This window comes from Schistocerca gregaria, chromosome 2 (assembly GCF_023897955.1).
Source record: "Schistocerca gregaria isolate iqSchGreg1 chromosome 2, iqSchGreg1.2, whole genome shotgun sequence".
Taxonomy (NCBI): domain Eukaryota; kingdom Metazoa; phylum Arthropoda; class Insecta; order Orthoptera; family Acrididae; genus Schistocerca; species Schistocerca gregaria.
This window is the reverse complement of record NC_064921.1, coordinates 1,016,553,345-1,016,577,385: the sequence shown is the minus strand read 5'-3', so window position 1 is coordinate 1,016,577,385 and position 24,041 is coordinate 1,016,553,345. Positions and strand designations below refer to the sequence as shown.

At 51.9% G+C, this 24,041-nt stretch overlaps 72 non-coding genes across 72 annotated transcripts; 25 read left to right on the top strand and 47 right to left on the bottom strand.

The window, feature by feature from the left end:
* The first annotated feature begins 73 nt into the window (after positions 1-73).
* Positions 74-145, top strand: Trnap-ugg (transfer RNA proline (anticodon UGG)). The gene has a single exon. It is a non-coding gene; the product is annotated as a tRNA-Pro (tRNA).
* A 193-nt stretch (positions 146-338) lies between these two features.
* On the bottom strand, positions 339-411 carry Trnav-aac (transfer RNA valine (anticodon AAC)). Its single transcript has one exon. It is a non-coding gene; the product is annotated as a tRNA-Val (tRNA).
* A 158-nt stretch (positions 412-569) lies between these two features.
* Positions 570-642, bottom strand: Trnav-cac (transfer RNA valine (anticodon CAC)). The gene has a single exon. It is a non-coding gene; the product is annotated as a tRNA-Val (tRNA).
* A 412-nt stretch (positions 643-1,054) lies between these two features.
* Trnap-ugg (transfer RNA proline (anticodon UGG)) lies at positions 1,055-1,126 on the top strand. Its single transcript has one exon. It is a non-coding gene; the product is annotated as a tRNA-Pro (tRNA).
* Positions 1,127-1,319: 193 nt separating this feature from the next.
* Positions 1,320-1,392, bottom strand: Trnav-aac (transfer RNA valine (anticodon AAC)). Its single transcript has one exon. It is a non-coding gene; the product is annotated as a tRNA-Val (tRNA).
* Positions 1,393-1,550: 158 nt separating this feature from the next.
* Trnav-cac (transfer RNA valine (anticodon CAC)) lies at positions 1,551-1,623 on the bottom strand. Its single transcript has one exon. It is a non-coding gene; the product is annotated as a tRNA-Val (tRNA).
* Positions 1,624-2,035: 412 nt separating this feature from the next.
* Positions 2,036-2,108, top strand: Trnap-ugg (transfer RNA proline (anticodon UGG)). Its single transcript has one exon. It is a non-coding gene; the product is annotated as a tRNA-Pro (tRNA).
* Positions 2,109-2,300: 192 nt separating this feature from the next.
* Trnav-aac (transfer RNA valine (anticodon AAC)) lies at positions 2,301-2,373 on the bottom strand. The gene has a single exon. It is a non-coding gene; the product is annotated as a tRNA-Val (tRNA).
* A 158-nt stretch (positions 2,374-2,531) lies between these two features.
* On the bottom strand, positions 2,532-2,604 carry Trnav-cac (transfer RNA valine (anticodon CAC)). The gene has a single exon. It is a non-coding gene; the product is annotated as a tRNA-Val (tRNA).
* Positions 2,605-3,016: 412 nt separating this feature from the next.
* Trnap-ugg (transfer RNA proline (anticodon UGG)) lies at positions 3,017-3,088 on the top strand. Its single transcript has one exon. It is a non-coding gene; the product is annotated as a tRNA-Pro (tRNA).
* A 193-nt stretch (positions 3,089-3,281) lies between these two features.
* Trnav-aac (transfer RNA valine (anticodon AAC)) lies at positions 3,282-3,354 on the bottom strand. Its single transcript has one exon. It is a non-coding gene; the product is annotated as a tRNA-Val (tRNA).
* Positions 3,355-3,512: 158 nt separating this feature from the next.
* On the bottom strand, positions 3,513-3,585 carry Trnav-cac (transfer RNA valine (anticodon CAC)). Its single transcript has one exon. It is a non-coding gene; the product is annotated as a tRNA-Val (tRNA).
* Positions 3,586-3,996: 411 nt separating this feature from the next.
* On the top strand, positions 3,997-4,068 carry Trnap-ugg (transfer RNA proline (anticodon UGG)). The gene has a single exon. It is a non-coding gene; the product is annotated as a tRNA-Pro (tRNA).
* Positions 4,069-4,261: 193 nt separating this feature from the next.
* Trnav-aac (transfer RNA valine (anticodon AAC)) lies at positions 4,262-4,334 on the bottom strand. Its single transcript has one exon. It is a non-coding gene; the product is annotated as a tRNA-Val (tRNA).
* Positions 4,335-4,492: 158 nt separating this feature from the next.
* Positions 4,493-4,565, bottom strand: Trnav-cac (transfer RNA valine (anticodon CAC)). The gene has a single exon. It is a non-coding gene; the product is annotated as a tRNA-Val (tRNA).
* A 412-nt stretch (positions 4,566-4,977) lies between these two features.
* Positions 4,978-5,049, top strand: Trnap-ugg (transfer RNA proline (anticodon UGG)). The gene has a single exon. It is a non-coding gene; the product is annotated as a tRNA-Pro (tRNA).
* Positions 5,050-5,242: 193 nt separating this feature from the next.
* Positions 5,243-5,315, bottom strand: Trnav-aac (transfer RNA valine (anticodon AAC)). The gene has a single exon. It is a non-coding gene; the product is annotated as a tRNA-Val (tRNA).
* A 158-nt stretch (positions 5,316-5,473) lies between these two features.
* On the bottom strand, positions 5,474-5,546 carry Trnav-cac (transfer RNA valine (anticodon CAC)). Its single transcript has one exon. It is a non-coding gene; the product is annotated as a tRNA-Val (tRNA).
* Positions 5,547-5,958: 412 nt separating this feature from the next.
* On the top strand, positions 5,959-6,030 carry Trnap-ugg (transfer RNA proline (anticodon UGG)). Its single transcript has one exon. It is a non-coding gene; the product is annotated as a tRNA-Pro (tRNA).
* Positions 6,031-6,452: 422 nt separating this feature from the next.
* Positions 6,453-6,525, bottom strand: Trnav-cac (transfer RNA valine (anticodon CAC)). The gene has a single exon. It is a non-coding gene; the product is annotated as a tRNA-Val (tRNA).
* Positions 6,526-6,934: 409 nt separating this feature from the next.
* On the top strand, positions 6,935-7,006 carry Trnap-ugg (transfer RNA proline (anticodon UGG)). The gene has a single exon. It is a non-coding gene; the product is annotated as a tRNA-Pro (tRNA).
* Positions 7,007-7,199: 193 nt separating this feature from the next.
* On the bottom strand, positions 7,200-7,272 carry Trnav-aac (transfer RNA valine (anticodon AAC)). The gene has a single exon. It is a non-coding gene; the product is annotated as a tRNA-Val (tRNA).
* Positions 7,273-7,430: 158 nt separating this feature from the next.
* Trnav-cac (transfer RNA valine (anticodon CAC)) lies at positions 7,431-7,503 on the bottom strand. The gene has a single exon. It is a non-coding gene; the product is annotated as a tRNA-Val (tRNA).
* A 411-nt stretch (positions 7,504-7,914) lies between these two features.
* Trnap-ugg (transfer RNA proline (anticodon UGG)) lies at positions 7,915-7,986 on the top strand. Its single transcript has one exon. It is a non-coding gene; the product is annotated as a tRNA-Pro (tRNA).
* A 193-nt stretch (positions 7,987-8,179) lies between these two features.
* Positions 8,180-8,252, bottom strand: Trnav-aac (transfer RNA valine (anticodon AAC)). Its single transcript has one exon. It is a non-coding gene; the product is annotated as a tRNA-Val (tRNA).
* Positions 8,253-8,410: 158 nt separating this feature from the next.
* Trnav-cac (transfer RNA valine (anticodon CAC)) lies at positions 8,411-8,483 on the bottom strand. The gene has a single exon. It is a non-coding gene; the product is annotated as a tRNA-Val (tRNA).
* A 411-nt stretch (positions 8,484-8,894) lies between these two features.
* Trnap-ugg (transfer RNA proline (anticodon UGG)) lies at positions 8,895-8,966 on the top strand. Its single transcript has one exon. It is a non-coding gene; the product is annotated as a tRNA-Pro (tRNA).
* A 422-nt stretch (positions 8,967-9,388) lies between these two features.
* Positions 9,389-9,461, bottom strand: Trnav-cac (transfer RNA valine (anticodon CAC)). The gene has a single exon. It is a non-coding gene; the product is annotated as a tRNA-Val (tRNA).
* A 412-nt stretch (positions 9,462-9,873) lies between these two features.
* Trnap-ugg (transfer RNA proline (anticodon UGG)) lies at positions 9,874-9,945 on the top strand. The gene has a single exon. It is a non-coding gene; the product is annotated as a tRNA-Pro (tRNA).
* A 193-nt stretch (positions 9,946-10,138) lies between these two features.
* Positions 10,139-10,211, bottom strand: Trnav-aac (transfer RNA valine (anticodon AAC)). Its single transcript has one exon. It is a non-coding gene; the product is annotated as a tRNA-Val (tRNA).
* A 158-nt stretch (positions 10,212-10,369) lies between these two features.
* Positions 10,370-10,442, bottom strand: Trnav-cac (transfer RNA valine (anticodon CAC)). Its single transcript has one exon. It is a non-coding gene; the product is annotated as a tRNA-Val (tRNA).
* A 412-nt stretch (positions 10,443-10,854) lies between these two features.
* Trnap-ugg (transfer RNA proline (anticodon UGG)) lies at positions 10,855-10,926 on the top strand. The gene has a single exon. It is a non-coding gene; the product is annotated as a tRNA-Pro (tRNA).
* A 193-nt stretch (positions 10,927-11,119) lies between these two features.
* Trnav-aac (transfer RNA valine (anticodon AAC)) lies at positions 11,120-11,192 on the bottom strand. Its single transcript has one exon. It is a non-coding gene; the product is annotated as a tRNA-Val (tRNA).
* Positions 11,193-11,350: 158 nt separating this feature from the next.
* On the bottom strand, positions 11,351-11,423 carry Trnav-cac (transfer RNA valine (anticodon CAC)). The gene has a single exon. It is a non-coding gene; the product is annotated as a tRNA-Val (tRNA).
* Positions 11,424-11,835: 412 nt separating this feature from the next.
* On the top strand, positions 11,836-11,907 carry Trnap-ugg (transfer RNA proline (anticodon UGG)). The gene has a single exon. It is a non-coding gene; the product is annotated as a tRNA-Pro (tRNA).
* Positions 11,908-12,100: 193 nt separating this feature from the next.
* Trnav-aac (transfer RNA valine (anticodon AAC)) lies at positions 12,101-12,173 on the bottom strand. The gene has a single exon. It is a non-coding gene; the product is annotated as a tRNA-Val (tRNA).
* A 158-nt stretch (positions 12,174-12,331) lies between these two features.
* Positions 12,332-12,404, bottom strand: Trnav-cac (transfer RNA valine (anticodon CAC)). Its single transcript has one exon. It is a non-coding gene; the product is annotated as a tRNA-Val (tRNA).
* A 412-nt stretch (positions 12,405-12,816) lies between these two features.
* On the top strand, positions 12,817-12,888 carry Trnap-ugg (transfer RNA proline (anticodon UGG)). The gene has a single exon. It is a non-coding gene; the product is annotated as a tRNA-Pro (tRNA).
* Positions 12,889-13,081: 193 nt separating this feature from the next.
* Trnav-aac (transfer RNA valine (anticodon AAC)) lies at positions 13,082-13,154 on the bottom strand. The gene has a single exon. It is a non-coding gene; the product is annotated as a tRNA-Val (tRNA).
* Positions 13,155-13,312: 158 nt separating this feature from the next.
* On the bottom strand, positions 13,313-13,385 carry Trnav-cac (transfer RNA valine (anticodon CAC)). Its single transcript has one exon. It is a non-coding gene; the product is annotated as a tRNA-Val (tRNA).
* A 412-nt stretch (positions 13,386-13,797) lies between these two features.
* Positions 13,798-13,869, top strand: Trnap-ugg (transfer RNA proline (anticodon UGG)). Its single transcript has one exon. It is a non-coding gene; the product is annotated as a tRNA-Pro (tRNA).
* Positions 13,870-14,062: 193 nt separating this feature from the next.
* Trnav-aac (transfer RNA valine (anticodon AAC)) lies at positions 14,063-14,135 on the bottom strand. Its single transcript has one exon. It is a non-coding gene; the product is annotated as a tRNA-Val (tRNA).
* A 158-nt stretch (positions 14,136-14,293) lies between these two features.
* On the bottom strand, positions 14,294-14,366 carry Trnav-cac (transfer RNA valine (anticodon CAC)). The gene has a single exon. It is a non-coding gene; the product is annotated as a tRNA-Val (tRNA).
* Positions 14,367-14,778: 412 nt separating this feature from the next.
* Positions 14,779-14,850, top strand: Trnap-ugg (transfer RNA proline (anticodon UGG)). The gene has a single exon. It is a non-coding gene; the product is annotated as a tRNA-Pro (tRNA).
* Positions 14,851-15,043: 193 nt separating this feature from the next.
* On the bottom strand, positions 15,044-15,116 carry Trnav-aac (transfer RNA valine (anticodon AAC)). The gene has a single exon. It is a non-coding gene; the product is annotated as a tRNA-Val (tRNA).
* A 158-nt stretch (positions 15,117-15,274) lies between these two features.
* On the bottom strand, positions 15,275-15,347 carry Trnav-cac (transfer RNA valine (anticodon CAC)). The gene has a single exon. It is a non-coding gene; the product is annotated as a tRNA-Val (tRNA).
* Positions 15,348-15,759: 412 nt separating this feature from the next.
* On the top strand, positions 15,760-15,831 carry Trnap-ugg (transfer RNA proline (anticodon UGG)). The gene has a single exon. It is a non-coding gene; the product is annotated as a tRNA-Pro (tRNA).
* Positions 15,832-16,024: 193 nt separating this feature from the next.
* Positions 16,025-16,097, bottom strand: Trnav-aac (transfer RNA valine (anticodon AAC)). Its single transcript has one exon. It is a non-coding gene; the product is annotated as a tRNA-Val (tRNA).
* Positions 16,098-16,255: 158 nt separating this feature from the next.
* Positions 16,256-16,329, bottom strand: Trnav-cac (transfer RNA valine (anticodon CAC)). Its single transcript has one exon. It is a non-coding gene; the product is annotated as a tRNA-Val (tRNA).
* A 412-nt stretch (positions 16,330-16,741) lies between these two features.
* Trnap-ugg (transfer RNA proline (anticodon UGG)) lies at positions 16,742-16,813 on the top strand. The gene has a single exon. It is a non-coding gene; the product is annotated as a tRNA-Pro (tRNA).
* A 193-nt stretch (positions 16,814-17,006) lies between these two features.
* Positions 17,007-17,079, bottom strand: Trnav-aac (transfer RNA valine (anticodon AAC)). Its single transcript has one exon. It is a non-coding gene; the product is annotated as a tRNA-Val (tRNA).
* A 158-nt stretch (positions 17,080-17,237) lies between these two features.
* Positions 17,238-17,310, bottom strand: Trnav-cac (transfer RNA valine (anticodon CAC)). The gene has a single exon. It is a non-coding gene; the product is annotated as a tRNA-Val (tRNA).
* A 412-nt stretch (positions 17,311-17,722) lies between these two features.
* Positions 17,723-17,794, top strand: Trnap-ugg (transfer RNA proline (anticodon UGG)). The gene has a single exon. It is a non-coding gene; the product is annotated as a tRNA-Pro (tRNA).
* Positions 17,795-17,987: 193 nt separating this feature from the next.
* On the bottom strand, positions 17,988-18,060 carry Trnav-aac (transfer RNA valine (anticodon AAC)). Its single transcript has one exon. It is a non-coding gene; the product is annotated as a tRNA-Val (tRNA).
* Positions 18,061-18,218: 158 nt separating this feature from the next.
* Positions 18,219-18,291, bottom strand: Trnav-cac (transfer RNA valine (anticodon CAC)). The gene has a single exon. It is a non-coding gene; the product is annotated as a tRNA-Val (tRNA).
* Positions 18,292-18,703: 412 nt separating this feature from the next.
* Positions 18,704-18,776, top strand: Trnap-ugg (transfer RNA proline (anticodon UGG)). Its single transcript has one exon. It is a non-coding gene; the product is annotated as a tRNA-Pro (tRNA).
* Positions 18,777-18,968: 192 nt separating this feature from the next.
* Positions 18,969-19,041, bottom strand: Trnav-aac (transfer RNA valine (anticodon AAC)). The gene has a single exon. It is a non-coding gene; the product is annotated as a tRNA-Val (tRNA).
* Positions 19,042-19,199: 158 nt separating this feature from the next.
* Positions 19,200-19,272, bottom strand: Trnav-cac (transfer RNA valine (anticodon CAC)). Its single transcript has one exon. It is a non-coding gene; the product is annotated as a tRNA-Val (tRNA).
* Positions 19,273-19,684: 412 nt separating this feature from the next.
* Positions 19,685-19,756, top strand: Trnap-ugg (transfer RNA proline (anticodon UGG)). The gene has a single exon. It is a non-coding gene; the product is annotated as a tRNA-Pro (tRNA).
* Positions 19,757-19,949: 193 nt separating this feature from the next.
* On the bottom strand, positions 19,950-20,022 carry Trnav-aac (transfer RNA valine (anticodon AAC)). The gene has a single exon. It is a non-coding gene; the product is annotated as a tRNA-Val (tRNA).
* A 158-nt stretch (positions 20,023-20,180) lies between these two features.
* On the bottom strand, positions 20,181-20,253 carry Trnav-cac (transfer RNA valine (anticodon CAC)). The gene has a single exon. It is a non-coding gene; the product is annotated as a tRNA-Val (tRNA).
* Positions 20,254-20,665: 412 nt separating this feature from the next.
* Trnap-ugg (transfer RNA proline (anticodon UGG)) lies at positions 20,666-20,737 on the top strand. The gene has a single exon. It is a non-coding gene; the product is annotated as a tRNA-Pro (tRNA).
* A 193-nt stretch (positions 20,738-20,930) lies between these two features.
* On the bottom strand, positions 20,931-21,003 carry Trnav-aac (transfer RNA valine (anticodon AAC)). The gene has a single exon. It is a non-coding gene; the product is annotated as a tRNA-Val (tRNA).
* A 158-nt stretch (positions 21,004-21,161) lies between these two features.
* Positions 21,162-21,234, bottom strand: Trnav-cac (transfer RNA valine (anticodon CAC)). Its single transcript has one exon. It is a non-coding gene; the product is annotated as a tRNA-Val (tRNA).
* A 412-nt stretch (positions 21,235-21,646) lies between these two features.
* On the top strand, positions 21,647-21,718 carry Trnap-ugg (transfer RNA proline (anticodon UGG)). The gene has a single exon. It is a non-coding gene; the product is annotated as a tRNA-Pro (tRNA).
* A 193-nt stretch (positions 21,719-21,911) lies between these two features.
* Trnav-aac (transfer RNA valine (anticodon AAC)) lies at positions 21,912-21,984 on the bottom strand. The gene has a single exon. It is a non-coding gene; the product is annotated as a tRNA-Val (tRNA).
* A 158-nt stretch (positions 21,985-22,142) lies between these two features.
* On the bottom strand, positions 22,143-22,215 carry Trnav-cac (transfer RNA valine (anticodon CAC)). The gene has a single exon. It is a non-coding gene; the product is annotated as a tRNA-Val (tRNA).
* A 412-nt stretch (positions 22,216-22,627) lies between these two features.
* Trnap-ugg (transfer RNA proline (anticodon UGG)) lies at positions 22,628-22,699 on the top strand. Its single transcript has one exon. It is a non-coding gene; the product is annotated as a tRNA-Pro (tRNA).
* A 193-nt stretch (positions 22,700-22,892) lies between these two features.
* Trnav-aac (transfer RNA valine (anticodon AAC)) lies at positions 22,893-22,965 on the bottom strand. The gene has a single exon. It is a non-coding gene; the product is annotated as a tRNA-Val (tRNA).
* Positions 22,966-23,123: 158 nt separating this feature from the next.
* Positions 23,124-23,196, bottom strand: Trnav-cac (transfer RNA valine (anticodon CAC)). The gene has a single exon. It is a non-coding gene; the product is annotated as a tRNA-Val (tRNA).
* Positions 23,197-23,608: 412 nt separating this feature from the next.
* Positions 23,609-23,680, top strand: Trnap-ugg (transfer RNA proline (anticodon UGG)). The gene has a single exon. It is a non-coding gene; the product is annotated as a tRNA-Pro (tRNA).
* Positions 23,681-23,873: 193 nt separating this feature from the next.
* On the bottom strand, positions 23,874-23,946 carry Trnav-aac (transfer RNA valine (anticodon AAC)). The gene has a single exon. It is a non-coding gene; the product is annotated as a tRNA-Val (tRNA).
* Between the last annotated feature and the right edge of the window lie 95 nt (positions 23,947-24,041).

Sequence of the window (24,041 nt, the reverse complement as noted above, 5' to 3'; positions counted from 1 at the left end):
GACTTTCCAGAGCACCCTGGACCACATCGAGGGACCCAGTGCACTGAAATAATAGTCATTTGCCACGTCAGATGGCTCGTTGGTCTAGGGGTATGATTCCTGCTTTGGGTGCAGGAGGTCCCGGGTTCAAATCCCGGACGAGCCCTAGCGTTTTGTGCAAACTGGTCGCACGTGAGTGGCTGAGTCGACGCAAAATGCTCGGCGTCAGTATCAAATGAATTTCATATTTGATGTGAGCAATTGACACTGATCTGACGTGTGAAGGCGATTACGAAGGTTTTTGGGTACAGATGGTAGCAGATGCATGTTAGTATGTCTTGTTTTTAATGATAAAAAAGTGTTTCCGCCCGGGATCGACACGGGGACCTTCTGCGTGTTAGGCAGACGTGATAACCGCTACACCACGGAAACTACTTGTGTGCGCCTTACATTAGAGACAACTCGTGCTGGTGTTGTCATCGTTACTAAGAAATTAAATAAATGCGCTACTTGCAGAACAAAGGTACATGCAGAAGATCCTCACATGTCGTGGCTCACTGGAGTACAATACGACATAGGCAGGAAAATACTGTTCCCGCCCGGGATCGAACCGGGGACCTTCTGCGTGTGAAGCAGACGTGATAACCGCTACACTACGGAAACTGCGAACGGGAGGAGTCCATCTCCGTTCACTCGCAATTACCTCAGCCTCTCTCCCGTCCGTGAATGCACACGCGACAGTTCTTTTGACAGCCTGGAAACCATCACAGCCAAGGGCTCAAGAAGTCTTCGGGGTGCTCGAGAAGGTGTCTGCCGTAGCACCCCTAACGAAATAGCGGCGTTTCCCGCAGTCGTGATTGCAAATCATAGCAGCAAAAGCAATCACTTTCTTAGCAGCAGGGAGTGCGAGCCCAGCGGCAGCTCTACATGAAGGTACCAATAGCCCAGGAAGGCCGCCGACCGCGGGAATTCGCGCCGCCCCCATCCCGCCAGCCTACACGAGACTTTCCAGAGCACCCTGGACCACATCGAGGGACCCAGTGCACTGAAATAATAGTCATTTGCCACGTCAGATGGCTCGTTGGTCTAGGGGTATGATTCCTGCTTTGGGTGCAGGAGGTCCCGGGTTCAAATCCCGGACGAGCCCTAGCGTTTCGTGCAAACTGGTCGCACGTGAGTGGCTGAGTCGACGCAAAATGCTCGGCGTCAGTATCAAATGAAATTCATATTTGATGTGAGCAATTGACACTGATCTGACGTGTGAAGGCGATTACGAAGGTTTTTGGGTACAGATGGTAGCAGATGCATGTTAGTATGTCTTGTTTTTAATGATAAAAAAGTGTTTCCGCCCGGGATCGACACGGGGACCTTCTGCGTGTTAGGCAGACGTGATAACCGCTACACCACGGAAACTACTTGTGTGCGCCTTACATTAGAGACAACTCGTGCTGGTGTTGTCATCGTTACTAAGAAATTAAATAAATGCGCTACTTGCAGAACAAAGGTACATGCAGAAGATCCTCACATGTCGTGGCTCACTGGAGTACAATACGACATAGGCAGGAAAATACTGTTCCCGCCCGGGATCGAACCGGGGACCTTCTGCGTGTGAAGCAGACGTGATAACCGCTACACTACGGAAACTGCGAACGGGAGGAGTCCATCTCCGTTCACTCGCAATTACCTCAGCCTCTCTCCCGTCCGTGAATGCACACGCGACAGTTCTTTTGACAGCCTGGAAACCATCACAGCCAAGGGCTCAAGAAGTCTTCGGGGTGCTCGAGAAGGTGTCTGCCGTAGCACCCCTAACGAAATAGCGGCGTTTCCCGCAGTCGTGATTGCAAATCATAGCAGCAAAAGCAATCACTTTCTTAGCAGCAGGGAGTGCGAGCCCAGCGGCAGCTCTACATGAAGGTACCAATAGCCCAGGAAGGCCGCCGACCGCGGGAATTCGCGCCGCCCCCATCCCGCCAGCCTACACGAGACTTTCCAGAGCACCCTGGACCACATCGAGGGACCCAGTGCACTGAAATAATAGTCATTTGCCACGTCAGATGGCTCGTTGGTCTAGGGGTATGATTCCTGCTTTGGGTGCAGGAGGTCCCGGGTTCAAATCCCGGACGAGGCCTAGCGTTTTGTGCAAACTGGTCGCACGTGAGTGGCTGAGTCGACGCAAAATGCTCGGCGTCAGTATCAAATGAATTTCATATTTGATGTGAGCAATTGACACTGATCTGACGTGTGAAGGCGATCACGAAGGTTTTTGGGTACAGATGGTAGCAGATGCATGTTAGTATGTCTTGTTTTTAATGATAAAAAAGTGTTTCCGCCCGGGATCGACACGGGGACCTTCTGCGTGTTAGGCAGACGTGATAACCGCTACACCACGGAAACTACTTGTGTGCGCCTTACATTAGAGACAACTCGTGCTGGTGTTGTCATCGTTACTAAGAAATTAAATAAATGCGCTACTTGCAGAACAAAGGTACATGCAGAAGATCCTCACATGTCGTGGCTCACTGGAGTACAATACGACATAGGCAGGAAAATACTGTTCCCGCCCGGGATCGAACCGGGGACCTTCTGCGTGTGAAGCAGACGTGATAACCGCTACACTACGGAAACTGCGAACGGGAGGAGTCCATCTCCGTTCACTCGCAATTACCTCAGCCTCTCTCCCGTCCGTGAATGCACACGCGACAGTTCTTTTGACAGCCTGGAAACCATCACAGCCAAGGGCTCAAGAAGTCTTCGGGGTGCTCGAGAAGGTGTCTGCCGTAGCACCCCTAACGAAATAGCGGCGTTTCCCGCAGTCGTGATTGCAAATCATAGCAGCAAAAGCAATCACTTTCTTAGCAGCAGGGAGTGCGAGCCCAGCGGCAGCTCTACATGAAGGTACCAATAGCCCAGGAAGGCCGCCGACCGCGGGAATTCGCGCCGCCCCCATCCCGCCAGCCTACACGAGACTTTCCAGAGCACCCTGGACCACATCGAGGGACCCAGTGCACTGAAATAATAGTCATTTGCCACGTCAGATGGCTCGTTGGTCTAGGGGTATGATTCCTGCTTTGGGTGCAGGAGGTCCCGGGTTCAAATCCCGGACGAGCCCTAGCGTTTTGTGCAAACTGGTCGCACGTGAGTGGCTGAGTCGACGCAAAATGCTCGGCGTCAGTATCAAATGAATTTCATATTTGATGTGAGCAATTGACACTGATCTGACGTGTGAAGGCGATCACGAAGGTTTTTGGGTACAGATGGTAGCAGATGCATGTTAGTATGTCTTGTTTTTAATGATAAAAAAGTGTTTCCGCCCGGGATCGACACGGGGACCTTCTGCGTGTTAGGCAGACGTGATAACCGCTACACCACGGAAACTACTTGTGTGCGCCTTACATTAGAGACAACTCGTGCTGGTGTTGTCATCGTTACTAAGAAATTAAATAAATGCGCTACTTGCAGAACAAAGGTACATGCAGAAGATCCTCACATGTCGTGGCTCACTGGAGTACAATACGACATAGGCAGGAAAATACTGTTCCCGCCCGGGATCGAACCGGGGACCTTCTGCGTGTGAAGCAGACGTGATAACCGCTACACTACGGAAACTGCGGACTTGAAGAGTCCATCTCCGTTCACTCGCAATTACCTCAGCCTCTCTCCCGTCCGTGAATGCGCACGCGACAGTTCTTTTGACAGCCTGAAACCATCACAGCCAAGGGCTCAAGAAGTCTTCGGGGTGCTCGAGAAGGTGTCTGCCGTAGCACCCCTAACGAAATAGCGGCGTTTCCCGCAGTCGTGATTGCAAATCATAGCAGCAAAAGCAATCACTTTCTTAGCAGCAGGGAGTGCGAGCCCAGCGGCAGCTCTACATGAAGGTACCAATAGCCCAGGAAGGCCGCCGACCGCGGGAATTCGCGCCGCCCCCATCCCGCCAGCCTACACGAGACTTTCCAGAGCACCCTGGACCACATCGAGGGACCCAGTGCACTGAAATAATAGTCATTTGCCACGTCAGATGGCTCGTTGGTCTAGGGGTATGATTCCTGCTTTGGGTGCAGGAGGTCCCGGGTTCAAATCCCGGACGAGCCCTAGCGTTTTGTGCAAACTGGTCGCACGTGAGTGGCTGAGTCGACGCAAAATGCTCGGCGTCAGTATCAAATGAATTTCATATTTGATGTGAGCAATTGACACTGATCTGACGTGTGAAGGCGATTACGAAGGTTTTTGGGTACAGATGGTAGCAGATGCATGTTAGTATGTCTTGTTTTTAATGATAAAAAAGTGTTTCCGCCCGGGATCGACACGGGGACCTTCTGCGTGTTAGGCAGACGTGATAACCGCTACACCACGGAAACTACTTGTGTGCGCCTTACATTAGAGACAACTCGTGCTGGTGTTGTCATCGTTACTAAGAAATTAAATAAATGCGCTACTTGCAGAACAAAGGTACATGCAGAAGATCCTCACATGTCGTGGCTCACTGGAGTACAATACGACATAGGCAGGAAAATACTGTTCCCGCCCGGGATCGAACCGGGGACCTTCTGCGTGTGAAGCAGACGTGATAACCGCTACACTACGGAAACTGCGAACGGGAGGAGTCCATCTCCGTTCACTCGCAATTACCTCAGCCTCTCTCCCGTCCGTGAATGCACACGCGACAGTTCTTTTGACAGCCTGGAAACCATCACAGCCAAGGGCTCAAGAAGTCTTCGGGGTGCTCGAGAAGGTGTCTGCCGTAGCACCCCTAACGAAATAGCGGCGTTTCCCGCAGTCGTGATTGCAAATCATAGCAGCAAAAGCAATCACTTTCTTAGCAGCAGGGAGTGCGAGCCCAGCGGCAGCTCTACATGAAGGTACCAATAGCCCAGGAAGGCCGCCGACCGTGGGAATTCGCGCCGCCCCCATCCCGCCAGCCTACACGAGACTTTCCAGAGCACCCTGGACCACATCGAGGGACCCAGTGCACTGAAATAATAGTCATTTGCCACGTCAGATGGCTCGTTGGTCTAGGGGTATGATTCCTCCTTTGGGTGCAGGAGGTCCCGGGTTCAAATCCCGGACGAGCCCTAGCGTTTTGTGCAAACTGGTCGCACGTGTGTGGCTGAGTCGACGCAAAATGCTCGGCGTCAGTATCAAATGAATTTCATATTTGATGTGAGCAATTGACACTGATCTGACGTGTGAAGGCACACTAGATCGCGTGTTGGTACAGATGGTAGCAGATGCATGTTAGTATGTCTTGTTTTTAATGATAAAAAAGTGTTTCCGCCCGGGATCGACACGGGGACCTTCTGCGTGTTAGGCAGACGTGATAACCGCTACACCACGGAAACTACTTGCGTGCGCCTTACATTAGAGACAACTCGTGCTGGTGTTGTCATCGTAACTAAAAAATTAAATAAATGCGCTACTTGCAGAACAAAGGTACATGCAGAAGATCCTCACATGTCGTGGCTCACTGGAGAACAATACGACATAGGCAGGAAAATGATGTTTCCGCCCGGGATCGAACCGGGGACCTTCTGCGTGTGAAGCAGACGTGATAACCGCTACACTACGGAAACTGCGGACTTGAAGAGTCCAACTCCGTTCACTCGCATTTACCTCAGCCTCTCTCCCGTCCGTGAATGCACACGCGACAGTTCTTTTGACAGCCTGAAACCATCACAGCCAAGGGCTCAAGAAGTCTTCGGGGTGCTCGAGAAGGTGTCTGCCGTAGCACCCCTAACGAAATAGCGGCGTTTCCCGCAGTCGTGATTGCAAATCATAGCAGCAAAAGCAATCACTTTCTTAGCAGCAGGGAGTGCGAGCCCAGCGGCAGCTCTACATGAAGGTACCAATAGCCCAGGAAGGCCGCCGACCGCGGGGAATTCGCGCCGCCCCCATCCCGCCAGCCTACACGAGACTTTCCAGAGCACCCTGGACCACATCGAGGGACCCAGTGCACTGAAATAATAGTCATTTGCCACGTCAGATGGCTCGTTGGTCTAGGGGTATGATTCCTGCTTTGGGTGCAGGAGGTCCCGGGTTCAAATCCCGGACGAGCCCTAGCGTTTTGTGCAAACTGGTCGCACGAGTGGCTGAGTCGACGCAAAATGCTCGGCGTCAGTATCAAATGAATTTCATATTTGATGTGAGCAATTGACACTGATCTGACGTGTGAAGGCGATCACAAAGGTTTTTGGGTACAGATGGTAGCAGATGCATGTTAGTATGTCTTGTTTTTAATGATAAAAAAGTGTTTCCTCCCGGGATCGACACGGGGACCTTCTGCGTGTTAGGCAGACGTGATAACCGCTACACCACGGAAACTACTTGTGTGCGCCTTACATTAGAGACAACTCGTGCTGGTGTTGTCATCGTTACTAAGAAATTAAATAAATGCGCTACTTGCAGAACAAAGGTACATGCAGAAGATCCTCACATGTCGTGGCTCACTGGAGTACAATACGACATAGGCAGGAAAATACTGTTCCCGCCCGGGATCGAACCGGGGACCTTCTGCGTGTGAAGCAGACGTGATAACCGCTACACTACGGAAACTGCGGACTTGAAGAGTCCATCTCCGTTCACTTGCAATTACCTCAGCCTCTCTCCCGTCCGTGAATGCACACGCGACAGTTCTTTTGACAGCCTGAAACCATCACAGCCAAGGGCTCAAGAAGTCTTCGGGGTGCTCGAGAAGGTGTCTGCCGTAGCACCCCTAACGAAATAGCGGCGTTTCCCGCAGTCGTGATTGCAAATCATAGCAGCAAAAGCAATCACTTCTTAGCAGCAGGGAGTGCGAGCCCAGCGGCAGCTCTACATGAAGGTACCAATAGCCCAGGAAGGCCGCCGACCGCGGGAATTCGCGCCGCCCCCATCCGCCAGCCTACACGAGACTTTCCAGAGCACCCTGGACCACATCGAGGGACCCAGTGCACTGAAATAATAGTCATTTGCCACGTCAGATGGCTCGTTGGTCTAGGGGTATGATTCCTCCTTTGGGTGCAGGAGGTCCCGGGTTCAAATCCCGGACGAGCCCTAGCGTTTTGTGCAAACTGGTCGCACGTGTGTGGCTGAGTCGACGCAAAATGCTCGGCGTCAGTATCAAATGAAATTCATATTTGATGTGAGCAATTGACACTGATCTGACGTGTGAAGGCGATTACGAAGGTTTTTGGGTACAGATGGTAGCAGATGCATGTTAGTATGTCTTGTTTTTAATGATAAAAAAGTGTTTCCGCCCGGGATCGACACGGGGACCTTCTGCGTGTTAGGCAGACGTGATAACCGCTACACCACGGAAACTACTTGTGTGCGCCTTACATTAGAGACAACTCGTGCTGGTGTTGTCATCGTAACTAAAAAATTAAATAAATGCGCTACTTGCAGAACAAAGGTACATGCAGAAGATCCTCACATGTCGTGGCTCACTGGAGAACAATACGACATAGGCAGGAAAATGATGTTTCCGCCCGGGATCGAACCGGGGACCTTCTGCGTGTGAAGCAGACGTGATAACCGCTACACTACGGAAACTGCGGACTTGAAGAGTCCAACTCCGTTCACTCGCAATTACCTCAGCCTCTCTCCCGTCCGTGAATGCACACGCGACAGTTCTTTTGACAGCCTGAAACCATCACAGCCAAGGGCTCAAGAAGTCTTCGGGGTGCTCGAGAAGGTGTCTGCCGTAGCACCCCTAACGAAATAGCGGCGTTTCCCGCAGTCGTGATTGCAAATCATAGCAGCAAAAGCAATCACTTTCTTAGCAGCAGGGAGTGCGAGCCCAGCGGCAGCTCTACATGAAGGTACCAATAGCCCAGGAAGGCCGCCGACCGTGGGAATTCGCGCCGCCCCCATCCCGCCAGCCTACACGAGACTTTCCAGAGCACCCTGGACCACATCGAGGGACCCAGTGCACTGAAATAATAGTCATTTGCCACGTCAGATGGCTCGTTGGTCTAGGGGTATGATTCCTCCTTTGGGTGCAGGAGGTCCCGGGTTCAAATCCCGGACGAGCCCTAGCGTTTTGTGCAAACTGGTCGCACGTGTGTGGCTGAGTCGACGCAAAATGCTCGGCGTCAGTATCAAATGAATTTCATATTTGATGTGAGCAATTGACACTGATCTGACGTGTGAAGGCGATTACGAAGGTTTTTGGGTACAGATGGTAGCAGATGCATGTTAGTATGTCTTGTTTTTAATGATAAAAAAGTGTTTCCGCCCGGGATCGACACGGGGACCTTCTGCGTGTTAGGCAGACGTGATAACCGCTACACCACGGAAACTACTTGCGTGCGCCTTACATTAGAGACAACTCGTGCTGGTGTTGTCATCGTAACTAAAAAATTAAATAAATGCGCTACTTGCAGAACAAAGGTACATGCAGAAGATCCTCACATGTCGTGGCTCACTGGAGAACAATACGACATAGGCAGGAAAATGATGTTTCCGCCCGGGATCGAACCGGGGACCTTCTGCGTGTGAAGCAGACGTGATAACCGCTACACTACGGAAACTGCGGACTTGAAGAGTCCAACTCCGTTCACTCGCATTTACCTCAGCCTCTCTCCCGTCCGTGAATGCACACGCGACAGTTCTTTTGACAGCCTGAAACCATCACAGCCAAGGGCTCAAGAAGTCTTCGGGGTGCTCGAGAAGGTGTCTGCCGTAGCACCCCTAACGAAATAGCGGCGTTTCCCGCAGTCGTGATTGCAAATCATAGCAGCAAAAGCAATCACTTTCTTAGCAGCAGGGAGTGCGAGCCCAGCGGCAGCTCTACATGAAGGTACCAATAGCCCAGGAAGGCCGCCGACCGCGGGAATTCGCGCCGCCCCCATCCCGCCAGCCTACACGAGACTTTCCAGAGCACCCTGGACCACATCGAGGGACCCAGTGCACTGAAATAATAGTCATTTGCCACGTCAGATGGCTCGTTGGTCTAGGGGTATGATTCCTGCTTTGGGTGCAGGAGGTCCCGGGTTCAAATCCCGGACGAGCCCTAGCGTTTTGTGCAAACTGGTCGCACGAGTGGCTGAGTCGACGCAAAATGCTCGGCGTCAGTATCAAATGAATTTCATATTTGATGTGAGCAATTGACACTGATCTGACGTGTGAAGGCGATCACAAAGGTTTTTGGGTACAGATGGTAGCAGATGCATGTTAGTATGTCTTGTTTTTAATGATAAAAAAGTGTTTCCTCCCGGGATCGACACGGGGACCTTCTGCGTGTTAGGCAGACGTGATAACCGCTACACCACGGAAACTACTTGTGTGCGCCTTACATTAGAGACAACTCGTGCTGGTGTTGTCATCGTTACTAAGAAATTAAATAAATGCGTTACTTGCAGAACAAAGGTACATGCAGAAGATCCTCACATGTCGTGGCTCACTGGAGTACAATACGACATAGGCAGGAAAATACTGTTCCCGCCCGGGATCGAACCGGGGACCTTCTGCGTGTGAAGCAGACGTGATAACCGCTCCTCTACGGAAACTGCGAACGGGAGGAGTCCATCTCCGTTCACTCGCAATTACCTCAGCCTCTCTCCCGTCCGTGAATGCACACGCGACAGTTCTTTTGACAGCCTGGAAACCATCACAGCCAAGGGCTCAAGAAGTCTTCGGGGTGCTCGAGAAGGTGTCTGCCGTAGCACCCCTAACGAAATAGCGGCGTTTCCCGCAGTCGTGATTGCAAATCATAGCAGCAAAAGCAATCACTTTCTTAGCAGCAGGGAGTGCGAGCCCAGCGGCAGCTCTACATGAAGGTACCAATAGCCCAGGAAGGCCGCCGACCGCGGGAATTCGCGCCGCCCCCATCCCGCCAGCCTACACGAGACTTTCCAGAGCACCCTGGACCACATCGAGGGACCCAGTGCACTGAAATAATAGTCATTTGCCACGTCAGATGGCTCGTTGGTCTAGGGGTATGATTCCTGCTTTGGGTGCAGGAGGTCCCGGGTTCAAATCCCGGACGAGCCCTAGCGTTTTGTGCAAACTGGTCGCACGTGAGTGGCTGAGTCGACGCAAAATGCTCGGCGTCAGTATCAAATGAAATTCATATTTGATGTGAGCAATTGACACTGATCTGACGTGTGAAGGCGATTACGAAGGTTTTTGGGTACAGATGGTAGCAGATGCGTGTTAGTATGTCTTGTTTTTAATGATAAAATAGTGTTTCCGCCCGGGATCGACACGGGGACCTTCTGCGTGTTAGGCAGACGTGATAACCGCTACACCACGGAAACTACTTGTGTGCGCCTTACATTAGAGACAACTCGTGCTGGTGTTGTCATCGTTACTAAGAAATTAAATAAATGCGCTACTTGCAGAACAAAGGTACATGCAGAAGATCCTCACATGTCGTGGCTCACTGGAGTACAATACGACATAGGCAGGAAAATACTGTTCCCGCCCGGGATCGAACCGGGGACCTTCTGCGTGTGAAGCAGACGTGATAACCGCTACACTACGGAAACTGCGGACTTGAGGAGTCCATCTCCGTTCACTCGCAATTACCTCAGCCTCTCTCCCGTCCGTGAATGCACACGCGACAGTTGTTTTGACAGCCTGGAAACCATCACAGCCAAGGGCTCAAGAAGTCTTCGGGGTGCTCGAGAAGGTGTCTGCCGTAGCACCCCTAACGAAATAGCGGCGTTTCCCGCAGTCGTGATTGCAAATCATAGCAGCAAAAGCAATCACTTTCTTAGCAGCAGGGAGTGCGAGTCCAGCGGCAGCTCTACATGAAGGTACCAATAGCCCAGGAAGGCCGCCGACCGCGGGAATTCGCGCCGCCCCCATCCCGCCAGCCTACACGAGACTTTCCAGAGCACCCTGGACCACATCGAGGGACCCAGTGCACTGAAATAATAGTCATTTGCCACGTCAGATGGCTCGTTGGTCTAGGGGTATGATTCCTGCTTTGGGTGCAGGAGGTCCCGGGTTCAAATCCCGGACGAGCCCTAGCGTTTTGTGCAAACTGGTCGCACGTGAGTGGCTGAGTCGACGCAAAATGCTCGGCGTCAGTATCAAATGAAATTCATATTTGATGTGAGCAATTGACACTGATCTGACGTGTGAAGGCGATTACGAAGGTTTTTGGGTACAGATGGTAGCAGATGCATGTTAGTATGTCTTGTTTTTAATGATAAAAAAGTGTTTCCGCCCGGGATCGACACGGGGACCTCCTGCGTGTTAGGCAGACGTGATAACCGCTACACCACGGAAACTACTTGTGTGCGCCTTACATTAGAGACAACTCGTGCTGGTGTTGTCATCGTTACTAAGAAATTAAATAAATGCGCTACTTGCAGAACAAAGGTACATGCAGAAGATCCTCACATGTCGTGGCTCACTGGAGTACAATACGACATAGGCAGGAAAATACTGTTCCCGCCCGGGATCGAACCGGGGACCTTCTGCGTGTGAAGCAGACGTGATAACCGCTACACTACGGAAACTGCGAACGGGAGGAGTCCATCTCCGTTCACTCGCAATTACCTCAGCCTCTCTCCCGTCCGTGAATGCACACGCGACAGTTCTTTTGACAGCCTGGAAACCATCACAGCCAAGGGCTCAAGAAGTCTTCGGGGTGCTCGAGAAGGTGTCTGCCGTAGCACCCCTAACGAAATAGCGGCGTTTCCCGCAGTCGTGATTGCAAATCATAGCAGCAAAAGCAATCACTTTCTTAGCAGCAGGGAGTGCGAGCCCAGCGGCAGCTCTACATGAAGGTACCAATAGCCCAGGAAGGCCGCCGACCGCGGGAATTCGCGCCGCCCCCATCCCGCCAGCCTACACGAGACTTTCCAGAGCACCCTGGACCACATCGAGGGACCCAGTGCACTGAAATAATAGTCATTTGCCACGTCAGATGGCTCGTTGGTCTAGGGGTATGATTCCTGCTTTGGGTGCAGGAGGTCCCGGGTTCAAATCCCGGACGAGCCCTAGCGTTTTGTGCAAACTGGTCGCACGTGAGTGGCTGAGTCGACGCAAAATGCTCGGCGTCAGTATCAAATGAAATTCATATTTGATGTGAGCAATTGACACTGATCTGACGTGTGAAGGCGATTACGAAGGTTTTTGGGTACAGATGGTAGCAGATGCATGTTAGTATGTCTTGTTTTTAATGATAAAAAAGTGTTTCCGCCCGGGATCGACACGGGGACCTTCTGCGTGTTAGGCAGACGTGATAACCGCTACACCACGGAAACTACTTGTGTGCGCCTTACATTAGAGACAACTCGTGCTGGTGTTGTCATCGTTACTAAGAAATTAAATAAATGCGCTACTTGCAGAACAAAGGTACATGCAGAAGATCCTCACATGTCGTGGCTCACTGGAGTACAATACGACATAGGCAGGAAAATACTGTTCCCGCCCGGGATCGAACCGGGGACCTTCTGCGTGTGAAGCAGACGTGATAACCGCTACACTACGGAAACTGCGAACGGGAGGAGTCCATCTCCGTTCACTCGCAATTACCTCAGCCTCTCTCCCGTCCGTGAATGCACACGCGACAGTTCTTTTGACAGCCTGGAAACCATCACAGCCAAGGGCTCAAGAAGTCTTCGGGGTGCTCGAGAAGGTGTCTGCCGTAGCACCCCTAACGAAATAGCGGCGTTTCCCGCAGTCGTGATTGCAAATCATAGCAGCAAAAGCAATCACTTTCTTAGCAGCAGGGAGTGCGAGCCCAGCGGCAGCTCTACATGAAGGTACCAATAGCCCAGGAAGGCCGCCGACCGCGGGAATTCGCGCCGCCCCCATCCCGCCAGCCTACACGAGACTTTCCAGAGCACCCTGGACCACATCGAGGGACCCAGTGCACTGAAATAATAGTCATTTGCCACGTCAGATGGCTCGTTGGTCTAGGGGTATGATTCCTGCTTTGGGTGCAGGAGGTCCCGGGTTCAAATCCCGGACGAGCCCTAGCGTTTTGTGCAAACTGGTCGCACGTGAGTGGCTGAGTCGACGCAAAATGCTCGGCGTCAGTATCAAATGAAATTCATATTTGATGTGAGCAATTGACACTGATCTGACGTGTGAAGGCGATTACGAAGGTTTTTGGGTACAGATGGTAGCAGATGCATGTTAGTATGTCTTGTTTTTAATGATAAAAAAGTGTTTCCGCCCGGGATCGACACGGGGACCTTCTGCGTGTTAGGCAGACGTGATAACCGCTACACCACGGAAACTACTTGTGTGCGCCTTACATTAGAGACAACTCGTGCTGGTGTTGTCATCGTTACTAAGAAATTAAATAAATGCGCTACTTGCAGAACAAAGGTACATGCAGAAGATCCTCACATGTCGTGGCTCACTGGAGTACAATACGACATAGGCAGGAAAATACTGTTCCCGCCCGGGATCGAACCGGGGACCTTCTGCGTGTGAAGCAGACGTGATAACCGCTCCACTACGGAAACTGCGAACGGGAGGAGTCCATCTCCGTTCACTCGCAATTACCTCAGCCTCTCTCCCGTCCGTGAATGCACACGCGACAGTTCTTTTGACAGCCTGGAAACCATCACAGCCAAGGGCTCAAGAAGTCTTCGGGGTGCTCGAGAAGGTGTCTGCCGTAGCACCCCTAACGAAATAGCGGCGTTTCCCGCAGTCGTGATTGCAAATCATAGCAGCAAAAGCAATCACTTTCTTAGCAGCAGGGAGTGCGAGCCCAGCGGCAGCTCTACATGAAGGTACCAATAGCCCAGGAAGGCCGCCGACCGCGGGAATTCGCGCCGCCCCCATCCCGCCAGCCTACACGAGACTTTCCAGAGCACCCTGGACCACATCGAGGGACCCAGTGCACTGAAATAATAGTCATTTGCCACGTCAGATGGCTCGTTGGTCTAGGGGTATGATTCCTGCTTTGGGTGCAGGAGGTCCCGGGTTCAAATCCCGGACGAGCCCTAGCGTTTTGTGCAAACTGGTCGCACGTGAGTGGCTGAGTCGACGCAAAATGCTCGGCGTCAGTATCAAATGAAATTCATATTTGATGTGAGCAATTGACACTGATCTGACGTGTGAAGGCGATTACGAAGGTTTTTGGGTACAGATGGTAGCAGATGCATGTTAGTATGTCTTGTTTTTAATGATAAAAAAGTGTTTCCGCCCGGGATCGACACGGGGACCTTCTGCGTGTTAGGCAGACGTGATAACCGCTACACCACGGAAACTACTTGTGTGCGCCTTACATTAGAGACAACTCGTGCTGGTGTTGTCATCGTTACTAAGAAATTAAATAAATGCGCTACTTGCAGAACAAAGGTACATGCAGAAGATCCTCACATGTCGTGGCTCACTGGAGTACAATACGACATACGCAGGAAAATACTGTTCCCGCCCGGGATCGAACCGGGGACGTTCTGCGTGTGAAGCAGACGTGATAACCGCTCCACTACGGAAACTGCGGACTTGAGGAGACACTAGATCGCGTGTTGCAATTACCTCAGCCTCTCTCCCGTCCGTGAATGCACACGCGACAGTTCTTTTGACAGCCTGGAAACCATCACAGCCAAGGGCTCAAGAAGTCTTCGGGGTGCTCGAGAAGGTGTCTGCCGTAGCACCCCTAACGAAATAGCGGCGTTTCCCGCAGTCGTGATTGCAAATCATAGCAGCAAAAGCAATCACTTTCTTAGCAGCAGGGAGTGCGAGCCCAGCGGCAGCTCTACATGAAGGTACCAATAGCCCAGGAAGGCCGCCGACCGCGGGAATTCGCGCCGCCCCCATCCCGCCAGCCTACACGAGACTTTCCAGAGCACCCTGGACCACATCGAGGGACCCAGTGCACTGAAATAATAGTCATTTGCCACGTCAGATGGCTCGTTGGTCTAGGGGTATGATTCCTGCTTTGGGTGCAGGAGGTCCCGGGTTCAAATCCCGGACGAGCCCTAGCGTTTTGTGCAAACTGGTCGCACGTGAGTGGCTGAGTCGACGCAAAATGCTCGGCGTCAGTATCAAATGAAATTCATATTTGATGTGAGCAATTGACACTGATCTGACGTGTGAAGGCGATTACGAAGGTTTTTGGGTACAGATGGTAGCAGATGCATGTTAGTATGTCTTGTTTTTAATGATAAAAAAGTGTTTCCGCCCGGGATCGACACGGGGACCTTCTGCGTGTTAGGCAGACGTGATAACCGCTACACCACGGAAACTACTTGTGTGCGCCTTACATTAGAGACAACTCGTGCTGGTGTTGTCATCGTTACTAAGAAATTAAATAAATGCGCTACTTGCAGAACAAAGGTACATGCAGAAGATCCTCACATGTCGTGGCTCACTGGAGTACAATACGACATAGGCAGGAAAATACTGATCCCGCCCGGGATCGAACCGGGGACCTTCTGCGTGTGAAGCAGACGTGATAACCGCTCCACTACGGAAACTGCGAACGGGAGGAGTCCATCTCCGTTCACTCGCAATTACCTCAGCCTCTCTCCCGTCCGTGAATGCACACGCGACAGTTCTTTTGACAGCCTGGAAACCATCACAGCCAAGGGCTCAAGAAGTCTTCGGGGTGCTCGAGAAGGTGTCTGCCGTAGCACCCCTAACGAAATAGCGGCGTTTCCCGCAGTCGTGATTGCAAATCATAGCAGCAAAAGCAATCACTTTCTTAGCAGCAGGGAGTGCGAGCCCAGCGGCAGCTCTACATGAAGGTACCAATAGCCCAGGAAGGCCGCCGACCGCGGGAATTCGCGCCGCCCCCATCCCGCCAGCCTACACGAGACTTTCCAGAGCACCCTGGACCACATCGAGGGACCCAGTGCACTGAAATAATAGTCATTTGCCACGTCAGATGGCTCGTTGGTCTAGGGGTATGATTCCTGCTTTGGGTGCAGGAGGTCCCGGGTTCAAATCCCGGACGAGCCCTAGCGTTTTGTGCAAACTGGTCGCACGTGAGTGGCTGAGTCGACGCAAAATGCTCGGCGTCAGTATCAAATGAAATTCATATTTGATGTGAGCAATTGACACTGATCTGACGTGTGAAGGCGATTACGAAGGTTTTTGGGTACAGATGGTAGCAGATGCATGTTAGTATGTCTTGTTTTTAATGATAAAAAAGTGTTTCCGCCCGGGATCGACACGGGGACCTTCTGCGTGTTAGGCAGACGTGATAACCGCTACACCACGGAAACTACTTGTGTGCGCCTTACATTAGAGACAACTCGTGCTGGTGTTGTCATCGTTACTAAGAAATTAAATAAATGCGCTACTTGCAGAACAAAGGTACATGCAGAAGATCCTCACATGTCGTGGCTCACTGGAGTACAATACGACATAGGCAGGAAAATACTGTTCCCCGCCCGGGATCGAACCGGGGACCTTCTGCGTGTGAAGCAGACGTGATAACCGCTCCACTACGGAAACTGCGAACGGGAGGAGTCCATCTCCGTTCACTCGCAATTACCTCAGCCTCTCTCCCGTCCGTGAATGCACACGCGACAGTTCTTTTGACAGCCTGGAAACCATCACAGCCAAGGGCTCAAGAAGTCTTCGGGGTGCTCGAGAAGGTGTCTGCCGTAGCACCCCTAACGAAATAGCGGCGTTTCCCGCAGTCGTGATTGCAAATCATAGCAGCAAAAGCAATCACTTTCTTAGCAGCAGGGAGTGCGAGCCCAGCGGCAGCTCTACATGAAGGTACCAATAGCCCAGGAAGGCCGCCGACCGCGGGAATTCGCGCCGCCCCCATCCCGCCAGCCTACACGAGACTTTCCAGAGCACCCTGGACCACATCGAGGGACCCAGTGCACTGAAATAATAGTCATTTGCCACGTCAGATGGCTCGTTGGTCTAGGGGTATGATTCCTGCTTTGGGTGCAGGAGGTCCCGGGTTCAAATCCCGGACGAGCCCTAGCGTTTTGTGCAAACTGGTCGCACGTGAGTGGCTGAGTCGACGCAAAATGCTCGGCGTCAGTATCAAATGAAATTCATATTTGATGTGAGCAATTGACACTGATCTGACGTGTGAAGGCGATTACGAAGGTTTTTGGGTACAGATGGTAGCAGATGCATGTTAGTATGTCTTGTTTTTAATGATAAAAAAGTGTTTCCGCCCGGGATCGACACGGGGACCTTCTGCGTGTTAGGCAGACGTGATAACCGCTACACCACGGAAACTACTTGTGTGCGCCTTACATTAGAGACAACTCGTGCTGGTGTTGTCATCGTTACTAAGAAATTAAATAAATGCGCTACTTGCAGAACAAAGGTACATGCAGAAGATCCTCACATGTCGTGGCTCACTGGAGTACAATACGACATAGGCAGGAAAATACTGTTCCCGCCCGGGATCGAACCGGGGACCTTCTGCGTGTGAAGCAGACGTGATAACCGCTCCACTACGGAAACTGCGAACGGGAGGAGTCCATCTCCGTTCACTCGCAATTACCTCAGCCTCTCTCCCGTCCGTGAATGCACACGCGACAGTTCTTTTGACAGCCTGGAAACCATCACAGCCAAGGGCTCAAGAAGTCTTCGGGGTGCTCGAGAAGGTGTCTGCCGTAGCACCCCTAACGAAATAGCGGCGTTTCCCGCAGTCGTGATTGCAAATCATAGCAGCAAAAGCAATCACTTTCTTAGCAGCAGGGAGTGCGAGCCCAGCGGCAGCTCTACATGAAGGTACCAATAGCCCAGGAAGGCCGCCGACCGCGGGAATTCGCGCCGCCCCCATCCCGCCAGCCTACACGAGACTTTCCAGAGCACCCTGGACCACATCGAGGGACCCAGTGCACTGAAATAATAGTCATTTGCCACGTCAGATGGCTCGTTGGTCTAGGGGTATGATTCCTGCTTTGGGTGCAGGAGGTCCCGGGTTCAAATCCCGGACGAGCCCTAGCGTTTTGTGCAAACTGGTCGCACGTGAGTGGCTGAGTCGACGCAAAATGCTCGGCGTCAGTATCAAATGAAATTCATATTTGATGTGAGCAATTGACACTGATCTGACGTGTGAAGGCGATTACGAAGGTTTTTGGGTACAGATGGTAGCAGATGCATGTTAGTATGTCTTGTTTTTAATGATAAAAAAGTGTTTCCGCCCGGGATCGACACGGGGACCTTCTGCGTGTTAGGCAGACGTGATAACCGCTACACCACGGAAACTACTTGTGTGCGCCTTACATTAGAGACAACTCGTGTTGGTGTTGTCATCGTTACTAAGAAATTAAATAAATGCGCTACTTGCAGAACAAAGGTACATGCAGAAGATCCTCACATGTCGTGGCTCACTGGAGTACAATACGACATAGGCAGGAAAATACTGTTCCCGCCCGGGATCGAACCGGGGACCTTCTGCGTGTGAAGCAGACGTGATAACCGCTCCACTACGGAAACTGCGAACGGGAGGAGTCCATCTCCGTTCACTCGCAATTACCTCAGCCTCTCTCCCGTCCGTGAATGCACACGCGACAGTTCTTTTGACAGCCTGGAAACCATCACAGCCAAGGGCTCAAGAAGTCTTCGGGGTGCTCGAGAAGGTGTCTGCCGTAGCACCCCTAACGAAATAGCGGCGTTTCCCGCAGTCGTGATTGCAAATCATAGCAGCAAAAGCAATCACTTTCTTAGCAGCAGGGAGTGCGAGCCCAGCGGCAGCTCTACATGAAGGTACCAATAGCCCAGGAAGGCCGCCGACCGCGGGAATTCGCGCCGCCCCCATCCCGCCAGCCTACACGAGACTTTCCAGAGCACCCTGGACCACATCGAGGGACCCAGTGCACTGAAATAATAGTCGTCTGCCACGTCAGATGGCTCGTTGGTCTAGGGGTATGATTCCTGCTTTGGGTGCAGGAGGTCCCGGGTTCAAATCCCGGACGAGCACTAGCGTTTTGTGCAAACTGGTCGCACGTGAGTGGCTGAGTCGACGCAAAATGCTCGGCGTCAGTATCAAATGAATTTCATATTTGATGTGAGCAATTGACACTGATCTGACGTGTGAAGGCGATTACGAAGGTTTTTGGGTACAGATGGTAGCAGATGCATGTTAGTATGTCTTGTTTTTAATGATAAAAAAGTGTTTCCGCCCGGGATCGACACGGGGACCTTCTGCGTGTTAGGCAGACGTGATAACCGCTACACCACGGAAACTACTTGTGTGCGCCTTACATTAGAGACAACTCGTGCTGGTGTTGTCATCGTTACTAAGAAATTAAATAAATGCGCTACTTGCAGAACAAAGGTACATGCAGAAGATCCTCACATGTCGTGGCTCACTGGAGTACAATACGACATAGGCAGGAAAATACTGTTCCCGCCCGGGATCGAACCGGGGACCTTCTGCGTGTGAAGCAGACGTGATAACCGCTCCACTACGGAAACTGCGAACGGGAGGAGTCCATCTCCGTTCACTCGCAATTACCTCAGCCTCTCTCCCGTCCGTGAATGCACACGCGACAGTTCTTTTGACAGCCTGGAAACCATCACAGCCAAGGGCTCAAGAAGTCTTCGGGGTGCTCGAGAAGGTGTCTGCCGTAGCACCCCTAACGAAATAGCGGCGTTTCCCGCAGTCGTGATTGCAAATCATAGCAGCAAAAGCAATCACTTTCTTAGCAGCAGGGAGTGCGAGCCCAGCGGCAGCTCTACATGAAGGTACCAATAGCCCAGGAAGGCCGCCGACCGCGGGAATTCGCGCCGCCCCCATCCCGCCAGCCTACACGAGACTTTCCAGAGCACCCTGGACCACATCGAGGGACCCAGTGCACTGAAATAATAGTCATTTGCCACGTCAGATGGCTCGTTGGTCTAGGGGTATGATTCCTGCTTTGGGTGCAGGAGGTCCCGGGTTCAAATCCCGGACGAGCCCTAGCGTTTTGTGCAAACTGGTCGCACGTGAGTGGCTGAGTCGACGCAAAATGCTCGGCGTCAGTATCAAATGAAATTCATATTTGATGTGAGCAATTGACACTGATCTGACGTGTGAAGGCGATTACGAAGGTTTTTGGGTACAGATGGTAGCAGATGCATGTTAGTATGTCTTGTTTTTAATGATAAAAAAGTGTTTCCGCCCGGGATCGACACGGGGACCTTCTGCGTGTTAGGCAGACGTGATAACCGCTACACCACGGAAACTACTTGTGTGCGCCTTACATTAGAGACAACTCGTGCTGGTGTTGTCATCGTTACTAAGAAATTAAATAAATGCGCTACTTGCAGAACAAAGGTACATGCAGAAGATCCTCACATGTCGTGGCTCACTGGAGTACAATACGACATAGGCAGGAAAATACTGTTCCCGCCCGGGATCGAACCGGGGACCTTCTGCGTGTGAAGCAGACGTGATAACCGCTCCACTACGGAAACTGCGAACGGGAGGAGTCCATCTCCGTTCACTCGCAATTACCTCAGCCTCTCTCCCGTCCGTGAATGCACACGCGACAGTTCTTTTGACAGCCTGGAAACCATCACAGCCAAGGGCTCAAGAAGTCTTCGGGGTGCTCGAGAAGGTGTCTGCCGTAGCACCCCTAACGAAATAGCGGCGTTTCCCGCAGTCGTGATTGCAAATCATAGCAGCAAAAGCAATCACTTTCTTAGCAGCAGGGAGTGCGAGCCCAGCGGCAGCTCTACATGAAGGTACCAATAGCCCAGGAAGGCCGCCGACCGCGGGAATTCGCGCCGCCCCCATCCCGCCAGCCTACACGAGACTTTCCAGAGCACCCTGGACCACATCGAGGGACCCAGTGCACTGAAATAATAGTCATTTGCCACGTCAGATGGCTCGTTGGTCTAGGGGTATGATTCCTGCTTTGGGTGCAGGAGGTCCCGGGTTCAAATCCCGGACGAGCCCTAGCGTTTTGTGCAAACTGGTCGCACGTGAGTGGCTGAGTCGACGCAAAATGCTCGGCGTCAGTATCAAATGAAATTCATATTTGATGTGAGCAATTGACACTGATCTGACGTGTGAAGGCGATTACGAAGGTTTTTGGGTACAGATGGTAGCAGATGCATGTTAGTATGTCTTGTTTTTAATGATAAAAAAGTGTTTCCGCCCGGGATCGACACGGGGACCTTCTGCGTGTTAGGCAGACGTGATAACCGCTACACCACGGAAACTACTTGTGTGCGCCTTACATTAGAGACAACTCGTGCTGGTGTTGTCATCGTTACTAAGAAATTAAATAAATGCGCTACTTGCAGAACAAAGGTACATGCAGAAGATCCTCACATGTCGTGGCTCACTGGAGTACAATACGACATAGGCAGGAAAATACTGTTCCCGCCCGGGATCGAACCGGGGACCTTCTGCGTGTGAAGCAGACGTGATAACCGCTACACTACGGAAACTGCGAACGGGAGGAGTCCATCTCCGTTCACTCGCAATTACCTCAGCCTCTCTCCCGTCCGTGAATGCACACGCGACAGTTCTTTTGACAGCCTGGAAACCATCACAGCCAAGGGCTCAAGAAGTCTTCGGGGTGCTCGAGAAGGTGTCTGCCGTAGCACCCCTAACGAAATAGCGGCGTTTCCCGCAGTCGTGATTGCAAATCATAGCAGCAAAAGCAATCACTTTCTTAGCAGCAGGGAGTGCGAGCCCAGCGGCAGCTCTACATGAAGGTACCAATAGCCCAGGAAGGCCGCCGACCGCGGGAATTCGCGCCGCCCCCATCCCGCCAGCCTACACGAGACTTTCCAGAGCACCCTGGACCACATCGAGGGACCCAGTGCACTGAAATAATAGTCATTTGCCACGTCAGATGGCTCGTTGGTCTAGGGGTATGATTCCTGCTTTGGGTGCAGGAGGTCCCGGGTTCAAATCCCGGACGAGCCCTAGCGTTTTGTGCAAACTGGTCGCACGTGAGTGGCTGAGTCGACGCAAAATGCTCGGCGTCAGTATCAAATGAAATTCATATTTGATGTGAGCAATTGACACTGATCTGACGTGTGAAGGCGATTACGAAGGTTTTTGGGTACAGATGGTAGCAGATGCATGTTAGTATGTCTTGTTTTTAATGATAAAAAAGTGTTTCCGCCCGGGATCGACACGGGGACCTTCTGCGTGTTAGGCAGACGTGATAACCGCTACACCACGGAAACTACTTGTGTGCGCCTTACATTAGAGACAACTCGTGCTGGTGTTGTCATCGTTACTAAGAAATTAAATAAATGCGCTACTTGCAGAACAAAGGTACATGCAGAAGATCCTCACATGTCGTGGCTCACTGGAGTACAATACGACATAGGCAGGAAAATACTGTTCCCGCCCGGGATCGAACCGGGGACCTTCTGCGTGTGAAGCAGACGTGATAACCGCTCCACTACGGAAACTGCGAACGGGAGGAGTCCATCTCCGTTCACTCGCAATTACCTCAGCCTCTCTCCCGTCCGTGAATGCACACGCGACAGTTCTTTTGACAGCCTGGAAACCATCACAGCCAAGGGCTCAAGAAGTCTTCGGGGTGCTCGAGAAGGTGTCTGCCGTAGCACCCCTAACGAAATAGCGGCGTTTCCCGCAGTCGTGATTGCAAATCATAGCAGCAAAAGCAATCACTTTCTTAGCAGCAGGGAGTGCGAGCCCAGCGGCAGCTCTACATGAAGGTACCAATAGCCCAGGAAGGCCGCCGACCGCGGGAATTCGCGCCGCCCCCATCCCGCCAGCCTACACGAGACTTTCCAGAGCACCCTGGACCACATCGAGGGACCCAGTGCACTGAAATAATAGTCATTTGCCACGTCAGATGGCTCGTTGGTCTAGGGGTATGATTCCTGCTTTGGGTGCAGGAGGTCCCGGGTTCAAATCCCGGACGAGCCCTAGCATTTTGTGCAAACTGGTCGCACGTGAGTGGCTGAGTCGACGCAAAATGCTCGGCGTCAGTATCAAATGAAATTCATATTTGATGTGAGCAATTGACACTGATCTGACGTGTGAAGGCGATTACGAAGGTTTTTGGGTACAGATGGTAGCAGATGCATGTTAGTATGTCTTGTTTTTAATGATAAAAAAGTGTTTCCGCCCGGGATCGACACGGGGACCTTCTGCGTGTTAGGCAGACGTGATAACCGCTACACCACGGAAACTACTTGTGTGCGCCTTACATTAGAGACAACTCGTGCTGGTGTTGTCATCGTTACTAAGAAATTAAATAAATGCGCTACTTGCAGAACAAAGGTACATGCAGAAGATCCTCACATGTCGTGGCTCACTGGAGTACAATACGACATAGGCAGGAAAATACTGTTCCCGCCCGGGATCGAACCGGGGACCTTCTGCGTGTGAAGCAGACGTGATAACCGCTCCACTACGGAAACTGCGAACGGGAGGAGTCCATCTCCGTTCACTCGCAATTACCTCAGCCTCTCTCCCGTCCGTGAATGCACACGCGACAGTTCTTTTGACAGCCTGGAAACCATCACAGCCAAGGGCTCAAGAAGTCTTCGGGGTGCTCGAGAAGGTGTCTGCCGTAGCACCCCTAACGAAATAGCGGCGTTTCCCGCAGTCGTGATTGCAAATCATAGCAGCAAAAGCAATCACTTTCTTAGCAGCAGGGAGTGCGAGCCCAGCGGCAGCTCTACATGAAGGTACCAATAGCCCAGGAAGGCCGCCGACCGCGGGAATTCGCGCCGCCCCCATCCCGCCAGCCTACACGAGACTTTCTAGAGCACCCTGGACCACATCGAGGGACCCAGTGCACTGAAATAATAGTCATTTGCCACGTCAGATGGCTCGTTGGTCTAGGGGTATGATTCCTGCTTTGGGTGCAGGAGGTCCCGGGTTCAAATCCCGGACGAGCCCTAGCGTTTTGTGCAAACTGGTCGCACGTGAGTGGCTGAGTCGACGCAAAATGCTCGGCGTCAGTATCAAATGAAATTCATATTTGATGTGAGCAATTGACACTGATCTGACGTGTGAAGGCGATTACGAAGGTTTTTGGGTACAGATGGTAGCAGATGCATGTTAGTATGTCTTGTTTTTAATGATAAAAAAGTGTTTCCGCCCGGGATCGACACGGGGACCTTCTGCGTGTTAGGCAGACGTGATAACCGCTACACCACGGAAACTACTTGTGTGCGCCTTACATTAGAGACAACTCGTGCTGGTGTTGTCATCGTTACTAAGAAATTAAATAAATGCGCTACTTGCAGAACAAAGGTAC